General features: G+C 44.4%; 1 pseudogene; it reads left to right on the top strand.

Annotated features, from left to right (window-relative positions):
* Nucleotides 1–2,620: 2,620 nt before the first annotated feature.
* LOC129697903 (40S ribosomal protein S18-like) lies at nt 2,621–9,469 on the top strand (annotated as a pseudogene).
* The last annotated feature ends 10,148 nt before the right edge of the window (nt 9,470–19,617 follow it).

Here is a 19,617-nt window from a genome sequence, read left to right as displayed (position 1 = left end):
GCATGCTGTCAGAGATGGTGATGGAAGCAGGTAAAATAGCACAGTTAGGAGGCTACTAGGTAGGCATGTGAATGTGCAGGGATTGGAGGGATACAGATCCCAGGTAAGCAGAGGATTTGGCATTTTAATAGACATGGGCCAAAGGGCCTGTTTCTATGCTGTAGCATTTTATATTCTACTAGGGTCCCAGCAACGCACGGGAGGGCTGGTCCCGCAACGCAATATTCCACCTCTCCACCAATTCCAATATTGGTGGCCAGTTTCGGGAGTTCTAGTATGGGTGTTGTGGGCTGAAGGGACATGTTTCCAGAGGACTAGTATGGACATTGTGGGCCAAATTGATTCTTGGGCTGGCGGCTCAGCCACTCAAGCCTGTTGTGCTGGCAGCTCACTCACTCATGGCTGGAGGGTTAGCAGTTGACTCACAGCTATTCCTTGAAATCCAATTTCAAGCAGGGTGCAAGGCCACCAAATTCAAGTGCAGTTTCTTACCACTTCAAGCAGGGTGCAAGGCCACTAAAGACAGCAAGTCGTGACCTCTCCCTCCTCCATCTTGCAGAAACTGAACCAGGCTCACACTTCTGGGTTTTGTAGTCCCTCCGCCCCTCCCACCAGAAGGGGCGTGACCTTCATGGCGTGATTGACAGGAGAAAGAATCTTAATATTTTTAAAACACTAATAACTTATTTTTCATCGATGGCAAAAATCCTCGGTAGCTGAGGAGCAGAGGGGGACTCTGAGTAAGATGGTCAAAAATCACAGCCGTACGTGGTAGCGTTTTTTCTAAAATCAATATAAAGCACAATCAGGAAGGGGTCAAGATTATACTTTTTATTATATATAGGTCAAGGCAACTTTATTTAGGCAAGGCAACTTTAATTAGGCAAGGCAACTTTAATTAAGCAAGGCAACTTTAAATAGGCAAGGCAACTTTAATTGGGCAAGGCAACTTTAATTAGGCATGGCAACATTTATTAGGCAAGGCAACTTTAATTAGGCATGGCAACATTAATTAGGCAAGGCAACTTTAATTAGGCAACACAGCTTTAGCATTTCCAAACCATAGGCAACACAGCTTTAGCATTTCCAAACTATATTTTCAAAACACATTAAGGGCATTGACAGGTCAGTAAAATCACTCACAGTTTAGTAGACATGTTTTCAGTGTTATTCGCAGCTCAGAGAGACATGACCCTCTCGCTCCCCCATCTTGCAGAGACTGACTGAGGCACTCAACCAGTCTGGGATTTATAGTCCCTCCGGTAGGGCATGGCCTTCAGGAGAAAGAATCTCAACATTTTTTAAACATTAATAACTCTTTTATTTTTCATCGATGGGAAAAATCCTCTTGTCCTGCGCAGCGGAGGGGACTCTGAGTAAGATGGCCAAAAATTACAGCCGTAAGTGGCAGCGTTTTTTTCTAAAATCAATATACAGAATAACAGGAAGTGGTCAGGATCAGACTTTTAATAATATAGATTGAGAAATCCTAACGGCTTTGACAAGCAGCAAAGTTGGGGATGTACACTTGCCCTCAGTCAAAGGTTTTCTCAGATTTTTTGTTAACAGGGCTTCGGGTCCACACATGACAGCTTTTTTTTATATCACTTTGTGTCCTGACACTGTATGTATCAAATTCAGGAGGTTTTTATCCAGCAAGGTCCTTATGGATATACAGATAATCGCGGGACAACTGTGGACATTACCACCGAATATGAGCGCTGAGCCGCACTAAACAGAATCCAAATTATTGAACATGATCATCGAACGCTTATTCTTGGCATTTGAAACTCCTGTCATAATAGTGAAGGGACTAAATGCCATAGGTCTTGGCCACTATTACAATTTAAATGATTAATTTGTTGTTTCCAGGTGGCTGTTTGAGTGAGAAGACAAGCTATTTAATTTTTAATAAAGCATGCTGTGTAATTTGTTCAGATAAATGCCTGATTGGTGTATTTTTAATCTAATGGCTATTTAATTTCTCCGTAGCTTTGGGTATTGTTACAGTGTGATTGATCGGCCTTTCCTCTTACTGTTCCTTCTGCTGGACAAATGTAAAATGTGTTGCTGTCTTGCTGCCACCTAGAGGAAACATTTTAAATTCATGGCATGTCTGACATTCAAAGGGACTTTGGTATATTTCCCCTTTCCAAAGGCAACAGTGCTGCCAAAGGAGCCATAATGCCCCATTGATGCCCGAGAGGGACTGTGAACATACAGTTGTCCATTGCCAGGCCTTTGTAAGTGCCAAATGAACAGAACCTGATACAAAATAGCTTTAGATAGCCCGGTAATCCCCTAAGGGGTGTGATGTTAATAAGAGGACTGATATTTACTGTTTGAAGCAGGCATTATAGATTGGCCAGCAGTGGAAATAAATCTACATAATTGTGATGAAAATCATACATTCTTTAATAAATCACGGCAGAACTACATTACAGATTAATGACTGGAAGATAAAACGGAAAGCTTTTCTATTTATTCATAACAGTTAAAAGAACATTTGTCTTGGTTTGTAAGTAATATGTCATTGTTTTCAGTTGCGACATCTTTAATTGCAACATTTTGTTGCTTTACCCCATGCTTCGAGCTGGCCGTTGTGATCTGGGTGGTTAGGATGTGGGGGAAATCGGCCAAGATCAGGGCACACTCGTTGAAGGAGGACCTGGCAATTTCCTCGGCCAAGCTGGTGTACGGCGCCCTGCTTATGGTCCCAGGTGTTTTCATCCCGGTGGCACGTGGACATCAGGAACTGCCCATGACCATGCTGATGCGCCTCCGGGAGAAGGTGGGCACGCTCTCCTTCATCCCGACGTCGTGCCACGGACACACCCCCACGTACGCCCCACCCGCCCTCACAGGCTGCCAGTATGTTTTCCTTCGCTGCGATTCTCACCGTACGCCACTGCAAGGGAGGGTACAAGAGACCTTTCCAGGCGCTGCAACGCGCGGCATCTCGACTTTTGTAATCAACATGGGTGGAGGGCAGGAGACTCTTTCAGTGGTCTGTCCTAAGCCGACATTGATCAGCAGTGAAGGTGGCACAGTCCTGCCATAAAGGGCGTCCACCATTACGACCGCACCCGCCCTCGACTCTGTCGGTTGTGACCCCGAGCACGAGATCAGGCTGCCTCACTCATAAACCTACTCCCCTCCATTACTCCGGTTCTGGGGGTGGCGGGGGGGAGGTAATATGGCGCCATCTTGTGGCCAAGCCGCTTGTTCTCGAACCTTCGATCGCCGAGCGTGATCTGGGCCGACCAATCATGAGGTAAAGGCGGCGAGCCGTTGGTGAGATTAGAGTACAAAGGAGCTGGAGATTATCTGCCGTGCTCACGAACGACAACAAGGTTTTTAGTTAATTATGAACTGAATGCGCGCGAGTGTCTGGGCTGTAATCGATTAATTAAAGAAACGTAACGTGTACACAACATGTGGACCTCTACACTATAACCATTTACTATTGAATGCCCCAATGAGCATCAATGGTGCTGAAATGAAAATGTTTCTGGGATTCAAGTTCCTTGGCGTTAATATTTCCAAAGATCTGTCGTGGACCAACCACACTGAAGTGGCAGCCAAGATAACACACCAGCACCTCTACTACGTTAGGAGACTGAAGAAATTCGGCATATCGTCACTGACTTACAAACCTCTCCAGGTTACCATAGAGAGCATATTGTATCATAGTTTGCTTGCATCATAGTGTGGTTTCCCAAGACTGCAAGAGTTGTGGATGTAGTCCAGTCCATCACACAGGCCTGGCTCCCACCATTGACTCCATCTACACCACCTTGGAAAAACACCAAACACAATCAACGTCCCATTCAGGAATAGATTCTTCCCCTCCAATATCAGGTCCTTCTATAATCTAGCCAATGCTCTGGGTAGGCCTTCAAATTGCCACCTGGATGTCAAGCTGCCACAAGAACAGGTGAGTTTCTATATCTGGTGGCAAATTTGCAAATACATCCAGACAATGGAATTCTCTGCCACAGAAGTGGAATTCTCTGCCACAAAGGCAGTGGAGGCCAATTCGCAGGATGTTTTCAAGAGAGTGTTAAATATAATAAATGGTGGCCGATTAGGAAAAGGGGAGATGCAACGAGACCTGGGTGTCATGGTACACCAGTCATTGAAAGTAGGCATGCAGGTGCAGCAGGCAGTGAAGAAAGCGAATGGTATGTTAGCATTCATAGCAAAAGGATTTGAGTATAGGAGCAGGGAGGTTCCACTGCAGTTGTACAGGGTCTTGGTGAGACCGCACCTGGAGTATTGCATACAGTTTTGGTCTCCTAATCTGAGGAAAGACATTCTTGCCTACTAGCACAAAACCCGATTCACCTCTATCCCATTGCGGACATTGGGCTGTCTCTGGAACTGTTGCTTAACAATTCTGAGAACTATACTTTGCGCTTAGTATCTTCCCCTTCATTCTACCTATTGTACTTGAGTTTGACTTGATTGTATTTATGTGTAGCATTACCTTCTCTGAGGAGGTAACTTGCAAAACAAAGCTTTTCATTGTGCCTCAGTACACGTGGCAATAATCAATCTAAGCCTAAACCTATTTATTTTAAAAATGTCTAAAATATAGGCTTTATATGCACTTTCTGTCACATTTTGAAGGCTCTGGATCACTTAGACCCAGGACAGAACTGGTACCTAAAGTAAGAAAGGATGGTGCACATTTTTTTGCATTAGAAACATAGAGAATAGGTGCAGGAGTAGGCCATTCGGCCCTTCAAGCCAGAACTAACATTTAATATGATCATGACTGATCATCCAAAATTACTACCCTAGTTCCTGCTTTCTCTGCATATCCCTTGATTCAGTTAGCCCCAAGAGTTATAGAAACATAGAAAATAGGTGCAGGTTTAGGCCATTCGGCTCTTCGTGCCTGCACCGCCATTCAATATGATCATGGCTGATCATCCAACTCAGTATCCTGTACCTGCCTGATGCCTTTGGCCACAAGGGCCACAGCTAACTCTCTCTTAAATATAACCAATGAACTGGCCTCAACTAACTTGTGGCAGAGAGTTCCAGCCATTCCCCCCTCAATCTTCTAAATTCTAGTGAGTACAAGCCGAGTCTATCCAGTCTTTCTTCATATGAAAGTCCTGACATCCCAGGAATGATCTGGTGAACCTTCTCTGTACTCCCTCTATGGCAAGAATGTCTTTCCTCAGATTAGGAGACCAAAACTGTACGCAATACTCCAGGTGCGGCATCACCAAGACCCTGTACAACTGCAGTGGGACCTCCCTGCTCCTATACTCAAATCCTTTTGCTGTGAATGCTAACATACCATTCGCTTTCTTCACTGCCTGCTGCACCTGCATGCCTACTTTCAATGACTGGTGTACCATGACACCCAAGTCTCGTTGCATCTCCCCTTTTCCTAATCGGCCACCATTTATTATATTTAACTCTCTCTTGAAAACATCCTGTGAATTGGCCTCCACTGCCTTTGTGGCAGAGAATTCCACTTCTGTGGCAGAGAATTCCATTGTCTGGATGTATTTGCAAATTTGCCACCAGATATAGAAAACCACCTGTTCTTGTGGCAGCTTGACATCCAGGTGGCAATTTGAAGGCCTACCCAGAGCATTGGCGTCATTACCCAGGCTTCACTGCGCCGCTAGGAGAGCATAGCAGATCAAGGCTCTCACAAAGTTGCAAGGCCCACACCCCCAGTAATACTCCATGTTAAGGGCTCACAAGTATTTGTTTGTTGCAAAAACAAACCTATCGCATGTTGATCAGAGGGGAACCATGCAAGCCTTTTGTGTACATCACCAACATCATGACAGTGTTTATATTCACAGCTGGAGAAAAGGTTTGTTATTCAGATAGGCCTAACAGAACTGTTGTTGCTGTTGCAGAATTATGAAAGTATTCATGCCCTGTAATTAAATGCTCAACTTTGTAATCACTTAGATATTATATTCAAGAATCTTCCACAGCATTCCTCATAAAGCAGATCTCACGCTGCCTGGAGCATTATATAATATATTGAACTATATATGGCTTGAAAACAATTTATCTTGTGTCAGTGGTTTGCCAGATCTGCAGGAAAAGGTGGCCCTCATGACTAAGCTCATCTCTGAATGCAATGCCTGCCCATTGCAGCATTGCAGTCAGAATGCGTAGGAGAACAGACAACTTTCTTAAATTGAATAAACAAAATAAACTATAGGCAGAGTAAAACAAAATGTACACACAAAACAGGTACTGTGCAAAAATTCTTCCGACATTCTCTGAAGCTATTCATACATTCAATGCGTCGTAACATAGTGTTTACACAATTTTACACAGAAACATAGAAAATAGGTACAGTAGGAGGCCATTCGGCCCCTCGAGCTAGCACCGCCATTCATTGTAATCATGGCTGATCGTCCCCTATCAATAACCCGTGCCTGCCTTCTTCGCATATCCCTTAACTCCACTATCCTCTAGAGCTCTATCTAACTCTCTCTTAAATCCATCCAGTGACTTGGCCTCCACTGCCCTCTGTGGCAGGGAATTCCATAAATTCACAACTCTCTGGGTGAAAAAGTGTTTTCTCACCTCAGTCTTAAATGACCTCCCCTTTATTCTAAGACTGTGGCCCCTGGTTCTGGACTCGCCCAACATTGGGAACATTTTTCCTGCATCTAGCTAGTCCAGTCCTTTTATGATTTTATATGTTTCTATAAGATATCCCCTCATCCTTCTAAACTCCAGTGAATGCAAGCCTAGTCCTTTCAATCTTTCCTCATATGACAGTCCCGCCATCCCAGGGATCAATCTCATGAACCCACGCTGCACTGCCTCAATCAGCCATGATCACAATGAATGGCGGTGCTGGCTCAAAGGGCCGAATGGTCTCCTCCTGCACCTATTTTCTATGTTTCTAAGTGTGCTAACTGTGGTCTAACGACTGCTTCGTTCACTTCACAGTGATAATGCCTGTAATTCTTCTGAATGTGCAAGCCTACACAGAGTGAAGCCATGGAACTAGTGTTGGGGGTGTTAGTGTCACCAGACTGGCCTCATTGTTCCATTGACGAGGTGCATCTGTATTTCATAAGAGATGCCTTTACAGAATTGTATGAATGGTGATTAACGCAAATCTATAGACTGTGGTTGGAAAATTGTATAGGGAGGAACTGAGAGTCAGTTTGAAGGGTCTCGACCCGAAACGTCATCTATTCCTTTTCTCCAGAGATGTTGCCTGGCCCGCTGAGTTACTCCAGTAATTTGTATCTATCTTTGTTAGAATATTAAATCTAATCTTGGGATTGATGTAACAGTCTTGGAGAGCGTATGGGAAAGAGTTACAAAGACAAACCAATCTAGAGGCAGTGGTTCTATGTAGAGGTGATATAAAATAGTATAAAACAGGAACAGGCCCTTTGGCCCATGGTGTCTGTGCCAAACGTGATGCTAAATTAAAGTAATCTCTCTGCCTGCACATGACCCATGTTGTTCCATCCCCCTTGTACTCATGAGCCTATCTAAAAGCCTTATTGCTTGAGAACCTGAAGCTCTTATCATTAGGGGGAAAAAACTCCAAAGAAAATAATAAGAAACATTCAAAGGTACACAAAAATAGGCAACGTTTCGGGACGAAACCCTTCTTGAGACTGATCGAGGGTGGGGGGGCGGGGAGAAGAAAGGAAAAAGGAGGAGGTGCCCGAGGGCTGAGGGATGGGAGGAGACGGCAGGAGGGCTGAGGAAGGCGAGGAGACAGTAAGAATTTACAAAATTGGGAGAATTCAATGTTCATGCCCCCAGGATGCAGACTGCCCAAGCGGAATATGAGGTGCTGTTCCTCCAATTTCCGGTGTTGCTCGCTCTTGGCCATGGAGGAGACCCAGGACAGAGAGGCCGGATACGGAGTGGGAGGGGGAGTTGAAGTGCTGAGCCACCGGGAGGTCAGGTTGGTTATTGCCGACCGAGTGGAGGTGTTCGGCGAAACGATCGCCCAGCCTACGCTTGGTCTCACAGATGTAAATCTGCTGACATCTAGAGCAGCGGACGCAATAGATGAGGTTGGAGGAGATGCAGGTGAACCTCTGTCGCACCTGGAATGACTGATTGGGTCCTTGACCGGAGTCGAGGGGGGAGGTAAAGGGACAAGTGTTGCATCTCTTGCGGTTGCGACGGAAAGTGCCCGGGGAGGGGGTATTCATTCAAACACATTCAAAGAGGAAGAAACATTCAAAGTTGTGAACAATTTTCAGAAGCAAATGTTTTCAATGTTTTCAAAATGAATGAAAACAATTTCCACTGGTGAACGTTTTAACATCAGTGAAAGAGTTAAAGACTGACACCAAAAACACAGAAATAAAACTGGAATTTTTTTTTTCAACATAGATTTGCTGCAGCACAAAGATCCTGGCCTGAAGGTGGAAAATCCTGACACATTAGTGGAAAAGGGTCCATAGCAGCTTTTAAAACAGTTGTTGATCCATAGTTGAAAATTATTGTTGGAAGTCATGCAAAGGGACAAAGTGGCAGCCCTCTCACGGAGCTGGCAGAGCCACAAGGACCATCTGTGCTGTAAAATGTATGATTTCATGATTCCAGCTTATGACAGTGTTGGCCAGATTGTGAGAAGTCTCAAAACTTTATTTATTTTTCATTCATTTACAGATACTGATGTCAATGCTGGCGTGAGGTCATGGATTCAAGTCAGCCAAAGCCCTGTTGCTTTACTTAACAACACCACAACACTGACAAACATAACATTGCCTCTTGACTCTGAGGACAATGCCATCATTATAGAAAATAGAGGATGGATTTCTCATCTTTGAACGACCGCAATGGAACTAAATTTTAGAAGGACATTTGATCCCAGGGTCCTGTTGGATGTGATGGAAGTTGTCGTCGACTCCTCTCTCTGTTTGACTGCACAGTTCTTCTCAGCTCTTCCAGCTTGTCACCATGCCACTCAGGATATAGCCCTGAGCCTCATATCTCAGCACTAGACCAACCAGCATGTCGTTGGGTTATCTCTGAGAAGTTCCAACACATTCTCCGAGTGCACAACACCAACAATGATGGGCGAAGGAAGATAGCATTTGCCATCACCGCCATCAAGGGGTGTTGGATGCCCGCCATGCCCATGTGGTGCTGAGGGAAGCTGACATCGACCTGAGCAAGAGAGCCGGGGAGATTTCCGAGGAGGAGGTGGAACGCATTATCACCGCCATGCAGAATCCACGGCAACACAAGATCCCCCGACTGGTTCCTGAACAGGCAGAAGGATGTCAAAGATGGCAGGTACGGCCAGGTCCTGGCCAACGGTCTGGACAACAAACTGCACGAGGATCTAGAGCGTTTGAAGAAGGTCCGTGCGCAAAGGGGTCTGCGGCACATCTGGGGCCACCGTGTACGTGGACGACACACCAAGACCACGGGGAGAAGAGGGCGCACAGTAGGTGGGTCCAAGAAGAAGTAAATATTTTGCCTGGCACCAATTTAGCAAACCTTCTTCCTGATGGTAGTAGCAAGATGAGGGCCTGGTCTGTGTTATGTGGGTCTTTGATGATGTTACTTTAGCTGACTGTTTGAGGCAGCACCTCCTACAAATAGAGGCATGGAGTTGTAGAATTATACAGCGTGGAAACAGGCCTTACCGACCAACTTGCCCACACTGGCCAACATGTCCCATCTACATTAGTCCTTCCTTCCTCCATTGGGCCCATATCCCTCTAAATCTACCCTATCCATGTACCTGTCTAAATACTTCTTCAACTACCTCCTCTGTCAGCTCATTCCAGATACCTCCCACCCTTTGTGTAAAAAAGTTGCCCCTCAGGTTCCTATTAAATCCCTCCCCATCACCTTCAATGGCAGGAAGGTTATGATGGAACCTGTGATGGATGGGGCAATATCTACCACTCTGTAGCTTCCCTCACTCCGGGGTAATTGAGTTACCAAACGCAACCAATCAGTATGCTCTCTACTGTACACTGCAGTCGTTCAATACTCACAAGTAATCGGTGACTTACCAAATCTCCTCAACTTCTCAGTAAGCAGAGATGTTGATGAACTCTCCCTTCCTGAAGTCAACAGGTCAACAGTAAGTGTTCAAGAAGGAACTGCAGATGCTGGAAGATCGAAGGTACACAAAATTGCTGGAGAAACTCAGCAGGTGCAGCAGCATCTATGGAGCGAAAGAAATAGGCGACGTTTCGGGCCGAAACCCTTCTTCAGACTGATGGGGGGTGGGGGGAAGAAGGAAGGAACAGTAAGCTCTTGGTCTTGCTAATGTTAAGAGCAAGTTTGATGTTCTGGCACTGTTCAGATCGGAGCTATGTGGCTTGGTTCGGCAATTTGAGCGCCCTGGAGAGGAAAAGACTACAAAAAGTAGTAAACACTGCCCAGTCCATCATCGACTCTGACCTTCCTTCCATCGAGGGGATTTATCACAGTCGCTGCCTCAAAAAGGCTGGCAGTATCATCAAAGACCCACAACATCCTGGCCATGCACTCATCTCCCTGCTACCTTCAGGCAACAAGCAGGCTCAGGAATAGCTACTTCCCCACAGCCATCAGGCTATTAAACCTGACTCGGACAAAACTCTGATTATTAATAACCAATTATCTGTTATTTGCACTTCATCAGTTTATTTATGCATGTGTGTATGTATTTACATTATAGTATATGGACACACTGATCTGTTTTGTAGTCAATGCCTACTATGTTCTGTTGTACTGAAGCAAAGCAAGAATTTCATTGTTCCATCAGGGACACATGACAATAAACTCACTTGAACTTGACCTTGATGTCTGGCTACACAGCCATGACAGGACCACTGGTGGCTGTGGCAGATATTGTGTATCCACTTCACTGAGAACATCGCTAGCATTAAGTTGCGATATTGAAGACCATACGTGTTGGTGACTGGACTGGTCAGGGTTGTGATCCTTCTTGGTGTCTCAGCTAATCACACTGGAGGCCTGGGTATCATCAGTAAGCTAGAATGGAACTAGGTTAGGATCAGACTACAAGCGAAGAATAGCTGTCACTCTACTCAACAACGTACCTCGGTGACTGCCAATCACCACCCCCCCCCGGACACTTATTATTATTTATTCAAATCGTTTGCTATGTCGCTCTTCCAGGGAGATGCTAAATGCATTTCGTTGTCTCTGTACTGTACACTGACAATGACAATTAAAATTGAATCTGAATCTGAATCTGAATCTTGAGGCTGACCGTGGTCTTCAACCATGGTAGTGTGTGCAGAATAGTAGCTTCTCTTATGAGGATTACTGTCTCTAGCCAACGGTAGACCACTGAAGGAAAAAACTGAAAAAGGCTTGTTTATTCTTACTCAGCCTTCTTGTGGCCCTTGTGGCTAAAGGGATCAGGGGGTATGGAGAGAAGGCAGGTACAGGATACTGAGTTGGATGATCAGCCATGATCATATTGAATGGCGGTGCAGGCTCGAATGGCCCACTCCTGCACCTATTTTCTATGTTTCTATGTTTCTGCCTTTTGACCAATCATTTCACCAAGTGTATATTGCACCCATCCAAAGCAATAAACCTTTATTTTGCATTCGATTCTTCCACATGGCACTCGAATGTCTTCAGCCAATCCTCCTAAACGATCCTTCAAAAAATGAATATTGTTAAATATGATTTTTATTTGATAAAACCACGTTTCCTCTGCCGAATCATATTACAATGGTCTAAATTTACTGTTACCACATCCTTGTTAATCTAAGGATTATTAAGGCACAGTGGAGCAGCTGGTAGTGCTCTTGCCCCACACCGCCATTGAGCTGGGTTCGATCCTGACCTTGGGTGCTGTCTGTGTGGAGCTTACCTTACCCATTCTCCCTTCGACCATGTGTGTTTCCTCCAGGTGCTCCGGTTTCCTCCCACAATCCAGAGAGGTGCGAGTTTGTAAGTTAATTGGCATCTATAAATTGTCCTTAGTGTGCAGGCCGTGTACGAGAAAGTGGAATGACGTGGAGCTTGTGTGAATGGGTGATCTATGGTCAATGTGGACTTGGTGGGCCAAAGTGCCTGATTCCATGCTGTACCTCGAAACTAAACTAAGCCAAACTAAATAGACTCCGGCCTCCAATCAGAATGACCGGCTTAATAGTTCCTGAATTCCATCTCTCCATTTTTGATATACTTCTGTGTTTCAATATGCATAAACCTTTCTAGAATGCAGGGAAATTAGCATCATCAACACTAGTACCCAGCCACCACTTTTAACAACCAAGGACCCTGCCCATCAGATGCAGCAGATTTGTTGCTATTATTACTCTTACATTCTCCATTGTTCCTCATCAGTGATAATTCATTTTAAATTCTTAACAGTCATTTGACTATTCAATCGCAATTATTTCTGCCACAGGGGAAATGTTGAAGAATTTCAAAAAGTAATGCCCCTGTCCCACTTAGGAAACCTGAACGGAAACCTCTGGAGACTTTGCGCCCCACCTAAGGTTTCCGTGCGGTTCCCAGAGGTTTTTGTCAGTCTCTCTAATGGTTGAAAGTGGTTTGCACTTCTTCTATGTTTCGGCGAATATTTCTAAAAAATTCAAAACCAGCCGCGACTAAAAATAGGTTGCCGTTTTAAAAATCGGTAATTCTTTAGTCGAAGCCGGTTGCGATACTAGTTGCAGGTGGTTGCCGGAGGTTGCAGGTAGTGGAAGGTCTTAGGGTCTTACCTTCCACTACCTGCAACCTCCGGCAACCACCTGCAACCTCCGGCAACCACCTGCAACCTCCGGCAACCACCTTCAACTAGCATCGCAATGGGCTTCGACTAAAGAATTACCGATTTTTCAAACGGCAACCTATTTAGTCGCGGGCGGTTTTGAATTTTTTGAAATAATCGCCGGAACATAGAAGAAGCGGAAACCACTTTCGACCATTAGGGAGGCTGACAAAAACCTCCGGGAACCGCACGGAAACCTTGGGAGGGGCGCAAAGTCTCCAGAGGTTTCCGTTCAGGTTTCCTAAGTGGGACAGGGGCATTAGGCAGCATCTATGGAAAGAGAAACAGGTGAAGGTTCACATTGAAGACTTTTCATCAGATCTGAAAAAGGGAAAAAACAATTTCCATGACATCTGTTCTGACGAGGAATCTTGAACCTAAAATGGTAACTGTTTCTCTTTCCATTGATGCTACAGATTGTTGTGTTATTTACTATTTTCATGTCAGTTTTCCAGCATCTGCAGTTCATTTATTTGTTCTCATTTTTATTTCTTCTGAACTACAGACACATACAAACTATTAGGGTCAATCATTCTTTTATCCAGTATACTGTATGTTTTCTTGGATTTGCTTCTAAATAAGTATCAATTATTTATGTAACTTTATTTTTATATGGTCATAACATCTCTTGAATTTCATCCTATTATTCTTGCTAATTTCCTCTCACTTTTCTTTTACTTGCAAATTGAGGCCATTTTTGAGCATACTGTATTTCGTGGTGATATTATAAATCTATTATCTTTCACCTGGAGAAACAGGGCACTGTGAAACCAAACATAGACCAGTTGACTGTTTCACCAAAGAGTTGTGCTATGTTCATCAGGATCTGCTCCAGCTCCAGTTTGCAAGTCATTTGAGTTCCTCTTCCATTTCCTATACTGGTCTTTCTGCACTCAGCCCTCTATACCTCCCACCTCTCCCTCCTCAGTGCCAGGTATCCCTTTAGGGAAGGGACATTATTGCCATAGAGGGAGTGCAGAGACGGTTCACCAGACTGATTCCTGGGATGTCAGGACTGTCTTATGAAGAAAGACTGGATAGACTTGGTTTATACTCTCTAGATTTAGGAGATTGAGAGGGGATCTTATAGAAACTTACAAAATTCTTAAGGGGTTGGACAGGCTAGATGCAGGAAGATTGTTCCCGATGTTAGGGAAGTCCAGGACAAGGGGTCATAGCTTAAGGATAAGGGGGAAATCCTTTAAAACCGAGATGAGAAGAACTTTTTTCACACAGAGAGTGATGAATCTCTGGAACTCGCTGCCACAGAGGGTAGTTGAGGCCAGTTCATTGGCTATATTTAAGAGGGAGTTAGATGTGGCCCTTGTGGCTAAGGGGATCAGGGGGTATGGAGAGAAGGCAGGTACGGGATACTGAGTTGGATGATCTGCCATGATCATATTGAATGGCGGTGCAGGCTCGCAGGGCCGAATGGCCTACTCCTGCACCTAATTTCTATGTTTCTATGTTTACTCACCACTTTTCACCTCTCCACCCACTATCCAGTTGTACAGAGCCCTAGTGAGACCCCACCTAGAGTATTGTGTGCAGCTTTGGTCCCCTAATTTGAGGAAGGTGTTACGACTCCCGAATGCAGGTACTTCAGAGCCGCGTAACATAATTCAAAAACCAGGTTCAAGTTCAAAAATAGTTTTAATTATTCAATGGAACACAAAACCCAAACCTGATTTAAACAACCCAGTCAGGGAGATGGATGGACTGACAAACAATTTAACAGTGCTCCAGCCAGCCACGTGATGGACCGTCGAACCGGAGACTCTAAAACCGGCCTAAAGAGATATAACCCTGAAACAAAATACATTAAAACACCAAGGTCAGCCCTTATCCATCCCTATTCAATATTTGTTAACAGGTAATGGTGAAAGTACACAAAGTTCTATGCCATGTGGCCAGGCCTTCCGCAGCTCACACCAGCAGTCTGCTCACAAGTCAGGGTCGACGAAAAAGAGAGAGAATCCTGGGAGACTCTGGTATTTAAGCTTCAGATGAGTCACCCGTCACCTGACGCACCTTGGCCAATTGGGTACAGAAGCCTTTAACCCCGTGATTCCAGACTCACAGCCACGAGGCCTGCACTCGGGAGAGAAACAGAGAAAGGTAAGTACATAACATTCACCGGTGGGGTGGGGGGGAGCGCCTAACAGAAGAACATTCTTGCTATTGAATGAGTGCAGCGTAGGTTTACAAGGTTAATTCCCGGGATGACGGGACTGTCATATGCTGAGAGAATGGAGCAGCTGGGCTTGTACACTCTGGAGTTTAGAAGGATGAAAGGAGATCTCATTGAAACATATAAGATTGTTAAGGGCTTGGACACGCTAGAGGCAGGAAACATGTCCCTGATGTTGGTGGAGTCCAGAACCAGGGGCCACATTTTAAGAATAAGGAGTAAGCCATTTAGAACGGACACGAAGAAACACTTTTTCTCACAGAGAGTGGTGAGTCTGTGGAATTCTCTGCCTCAAAGAGCAGTGGAAGCAGGTTCTCTGGATGCTTTCAAGAGAGAGCTCTTAAAATTAGCGGAATCAGGGGATATGGGAAGAAGGCAGGAACGGGGTACTGATTGGGGATGATCAGCCATGATCACATTGAATGGCGGTGATGGCTCAAAGGGCCGAATGGCCTACTTCTGCACCTATTGTCTATTGACTATTGTGTATAAAATGTTCACTGTCCTCTTCCTTACACAGATGCTGTCTGGCCGATCTTTCATTTAATTAGTTAGCTGCAGATGGCTGACCAACAAACTGAAATAACACTGCACAAGGTAGAACTATCAGACACAGTCCTCAGTCTTGAGTGGGAAGAAACTGCAAATGCTGGCTTACACTGAAGATAGATACAAAATGCTGGAGTAACTCAGTGGATCAGGCAGCATCTTTGGAGAAAAGGAATAGGTGACATTTCGGGTCGAGACCCATCTTCAGTCTGAAGAAAGGTCACAGTCTTACCTGATTGTGGACATCCAAGGTTTATGCCAACCTGGCATAACTATTAGAATTGAGCATTGTACAATGACTTCCCCACAGTATGTAAGTATTCCAAAATCTAAAGGAAATGCTGGAAGTACGCGCAATGCAAACCACAGGACTCAGATATGAAAGTTAGCCACTTTCGAAAATAAGTATAATTTATATTTGTTTTTCTCATTGGATTTTAAGTCATGGATCTTAAATTATTGAAGTCAGGATTTGGAAATCCCTCAGAGGAAGCTAAGATTTAAGGCAGAATATTCACCTGGAAAAATTCTTATGTCTGTGTACAAGGGAAGGTTCTCATCAAGTAAATGTTACACTGAATTGGGGATGGGGCCCATTGCTCTGTTTAACTCAAGTTTGTTAACCATTTACATTCATGTCCCCTTGAATTAACATGTAGAAATTGTTTGACTGGGGTTTCAACAAAGCATGTCACCCCCCACATATTTCTTCAGCTACTTGAGCAACTTGACACTTGCCTGTGAAGGTAATTCAAAAATATAAGCAGGTGACGGCTGTACAAGCCGATAGAAAAGTAGGGAGGTTGGTGAATTGGATCCAAAATTGGTAAATTAGATCAAATAGTGAAAGGCCTTGAAAGAGTATGTGGAGAAGATGTTTTCACTAGCGGGAGAGTCTAGGACCTGAGGGCATAGCCTCAGAATAAAAGGACATAGAAACATAGAAATTAGGTGCAGGAGTAGGCCATTCGGCCCGTTCGAGCCTGCACCGCCATTCAATATGATCATGGCTGATCATCCAACTCAGTATCCCGTACCTGCCTTCTCGCCATACCCTCTGATCCCCTTAGTCACAAGGGCCACATCTAACTCTCTTAAATATAGCCAATGAACTGGCCTCGACTACCCTCTGCGGCAGAGAGTTCCAGAGACTCACCACTCTCTGTGTGAAAAAAGTTCTTCTCATCTCGGTTTTAAAGGATTTCCCCCTTATCCTTAAGCTGTGACCCCTTGTCCTGGACTTCCCCAACATCGGGAGCAATCTTCCTGCATCTAGCCTGTCCAACCCCTTAAGAATTTTGTAAGTTTCTATAAGATCCCCTCTCAATCTCCTAAATTCTAGAGAGTATAAACCAAGTCTATCCAGTCTTTCTTCATAAGACAGTCCTGACATCCCAGGAATCAGTCTGATAAACCTTCTCTGCACTCCCTCTATGGCAATAATGTCCTTCCTCAGATTTGGAGACCAAAACTGTACGCAATACTCCAGGTGTGGTCTCACCAAGACCCTGTACAACTGCGGTAGAACCTCCCTGCTCCTATACTCAAATCCTTTTGCTATGAAAGCTAACATACCATTCGATTTCTTCACTGCCTGCTGCACCTGCATGCCTACTTTCAATGACTGGTGTACCATGACACCCAGGTCTCGTTGCATCTCCCCTTTTCCTAGTCGGCCACCATTTAGATAATAGTCTGCTTTCCTGTTTTTGCCACCAAAATGGATAACCTCACATTTATCCACATTATACTGCATCTGCCAAACATTTGCCCACTCACCCAGCCTATCCAAGTCACCTTGCAGTCTCCTAGCATCCTCCTCACAGCTAACACTGCCCCCCAGCTTAGTGTCATCCGCAAACTTGGAGATATTGCCTTCAATTCCCTCATACCTTTAGAAAGGAGATGAGGAGGAACTTCTTTAGTCAGAGGGTGATGAATCTGTGGAACGTATTGTACCACAGAAGGCTGCAGAGACTGTTTATGGATATTTTGTGCATTCTTGTTGCCTCACATAGAAAGGACATTAATGCTTTGCGGAGTACGTACAGGAGATTCTCGCTGATTAGCCTGGGTTGGAATTTTTCAGTTATGAGGTGAAGCAATTTCTAGGTAATTTCTAGGCAATTTTATTTTTAAGTTCCGATAACCATTGGGGACATTTTTTGACCTCGGAAGAAGTCACGTTGACAGCAGAGTGGAATTTGGAACGTTGCTGAAGAGGCCAGTCAAACATATTTCGCAACATTTTTCCCATTTGGCTAATGCATTACTTATCCAACATGAAAAGTTCTAGTGTGTGTTGTATTCATATAGGGAATTTCAGTACAATGATGAATGTGGAGCCAATGCTATAATTCTGTCATGAGGAGATACAGGAAGTTTGCCAAAGAATCGCTGCCAGAAAAACTGCGTGGGTGAAAAGCATGGCTTTTCAATTAAGAAGAAACATTTGTCTGAAACAGAACGATGGGAGATGTTTAATGCAAACTTAATATCTGATGTAACATCTGAAAACTGTACAATCATCTTGCACGGTGGCGCAGTGGTAGAGTTGCTGCCTTGCTGTGCTTGCAGCGCCAGAGACACAGGTTTAATCCTGACTACGGGCGCTGTCTGTACAGAGTTTGTACATTCTCCCCGTGACAGCGTGGGTTTTCTCTGAGATCTTCTGTTTCCTCCCACATTCCAAAAACATACGTTTGGAGGTTAATTGGCTTGGTATAAGTGTAAATTATCCCGAGTATGTGTCGGATAGTATTTTTTTATATAATTTTATTTATTAGAACTAGTGTACATTACAATAATATAAGCCAAAAATAACAAAATACATTTCTTGTACCACTTCTATATTTTAAGCTTTAAATAGAAGAAGAGTAAACAAAGTGAGATTGGAGAGAGAGTGTGTGAAAAAGTGATTAAAAAAACCCCTTATACGCTAAGTTAGAAAAAGAAAGTTAAGAAGTAAGCCATAGAAATTAAAAAAGAGAAAAAGAAAACAGAAGCTATGTTAAAAGTAGAAAAAAGATCTGAAAGGGATATACCAACAATAATACCACAATACTATTAATGTATGGGGATCGCTGGTCAGGAGGGGACTTAGTGGGCCGAAAGGCCTGTTTCCCGCTGTATACATCCCGATTCCTGCTGTATCCCACTGTCAGTATATTTTTTATCTTAATTTGGGAAATTATTGCCAGAAAATGTAATGGGAGATTATATTATAATTAATGTCCAAGTCAAACTACAGCAACTGACTCCTCGTGTAGGATTTACAGTATATAAAATATAATGCTGTTGCTACACCTCCAAATCAATCTCTTTGGAGCAGAGTGGATCCAGAGAAGAGCTATTGAACTGGCTCTGCACTCTGAACTCCAGGCTCCACAGCTTGATTCCAAATCAAATATTCACAAACTAATTCACATTGTATTCACTTTGCATACAGCTGCAATGGAATAACAACAGTAAATAATGGAAATACTCACCAGGTTAGGCAGCATCTGTGGGTGAAGGAACAGACTCTATGTGTTTGCTGCTTTTCAGCATTGGCAACAGACCAGGTGAATGCCAGTGGTCGGATGGACCTGCGGTGGGAGCCGGTGGTCGGTCGAGGATGTGCCGATGAGAACAATGGGGGGGGGGGGGGGGGGGGGGGGGGGGGGGGGGGGGGGCCCAAAACAAAGGGGACCAAAAAACAGGGAAGGCAGATTACTATCTTAATGGCGTCAAATTGGGAAAAGGGGAAGTACAACGGGATCTAGGGGTCCTTGTACATCAGTCTATGAAAGTAAGCATGTAGGCACAGCAGGCAGTGAAGAAAGGGAATGGCATGTTGGCCTTTATAACAAGAGGAATCGAATATAGGAACAAAGAGGTCCTTCTTCAGTTGTACAGGGCCCTAGTGAGACCACACCTGGAGTATTGAGCAGTTTTCGTCCCCAAATTTGAGGAAGGACATTCTTGCTATTGAGGGAGTGCAGCATAGGTTTACAAGGTTAATTCCCGGGATGGTGGGACTGTCATATGCTGAGCGAATTGAGCAGCTGGGCTTGTAAACTCTGGTGTTTAGAAGGATGAGAGGAGATCTCATTGAAACATATAAGAGTGTTAAGGGCTTGGACACGCTAGAGGC

This window comes from Leucoraja erinacea, chromosome 1 (genome assembly GCF_028641065.1).
Source record: "Leucoraja erinacea ecotype New England chromosome 1, Leri_hhj_1, whole genome shotgun sequence".
NCBI lineage: Eukaryota > Metazoa > Chordata > Chondrichthyes > Rajiformes > Rajidae > Leucoraja > Leucoraja erinaceus.
This window is presented reverse-complemented; position numbering and strand designations above follow the sequence as displayed.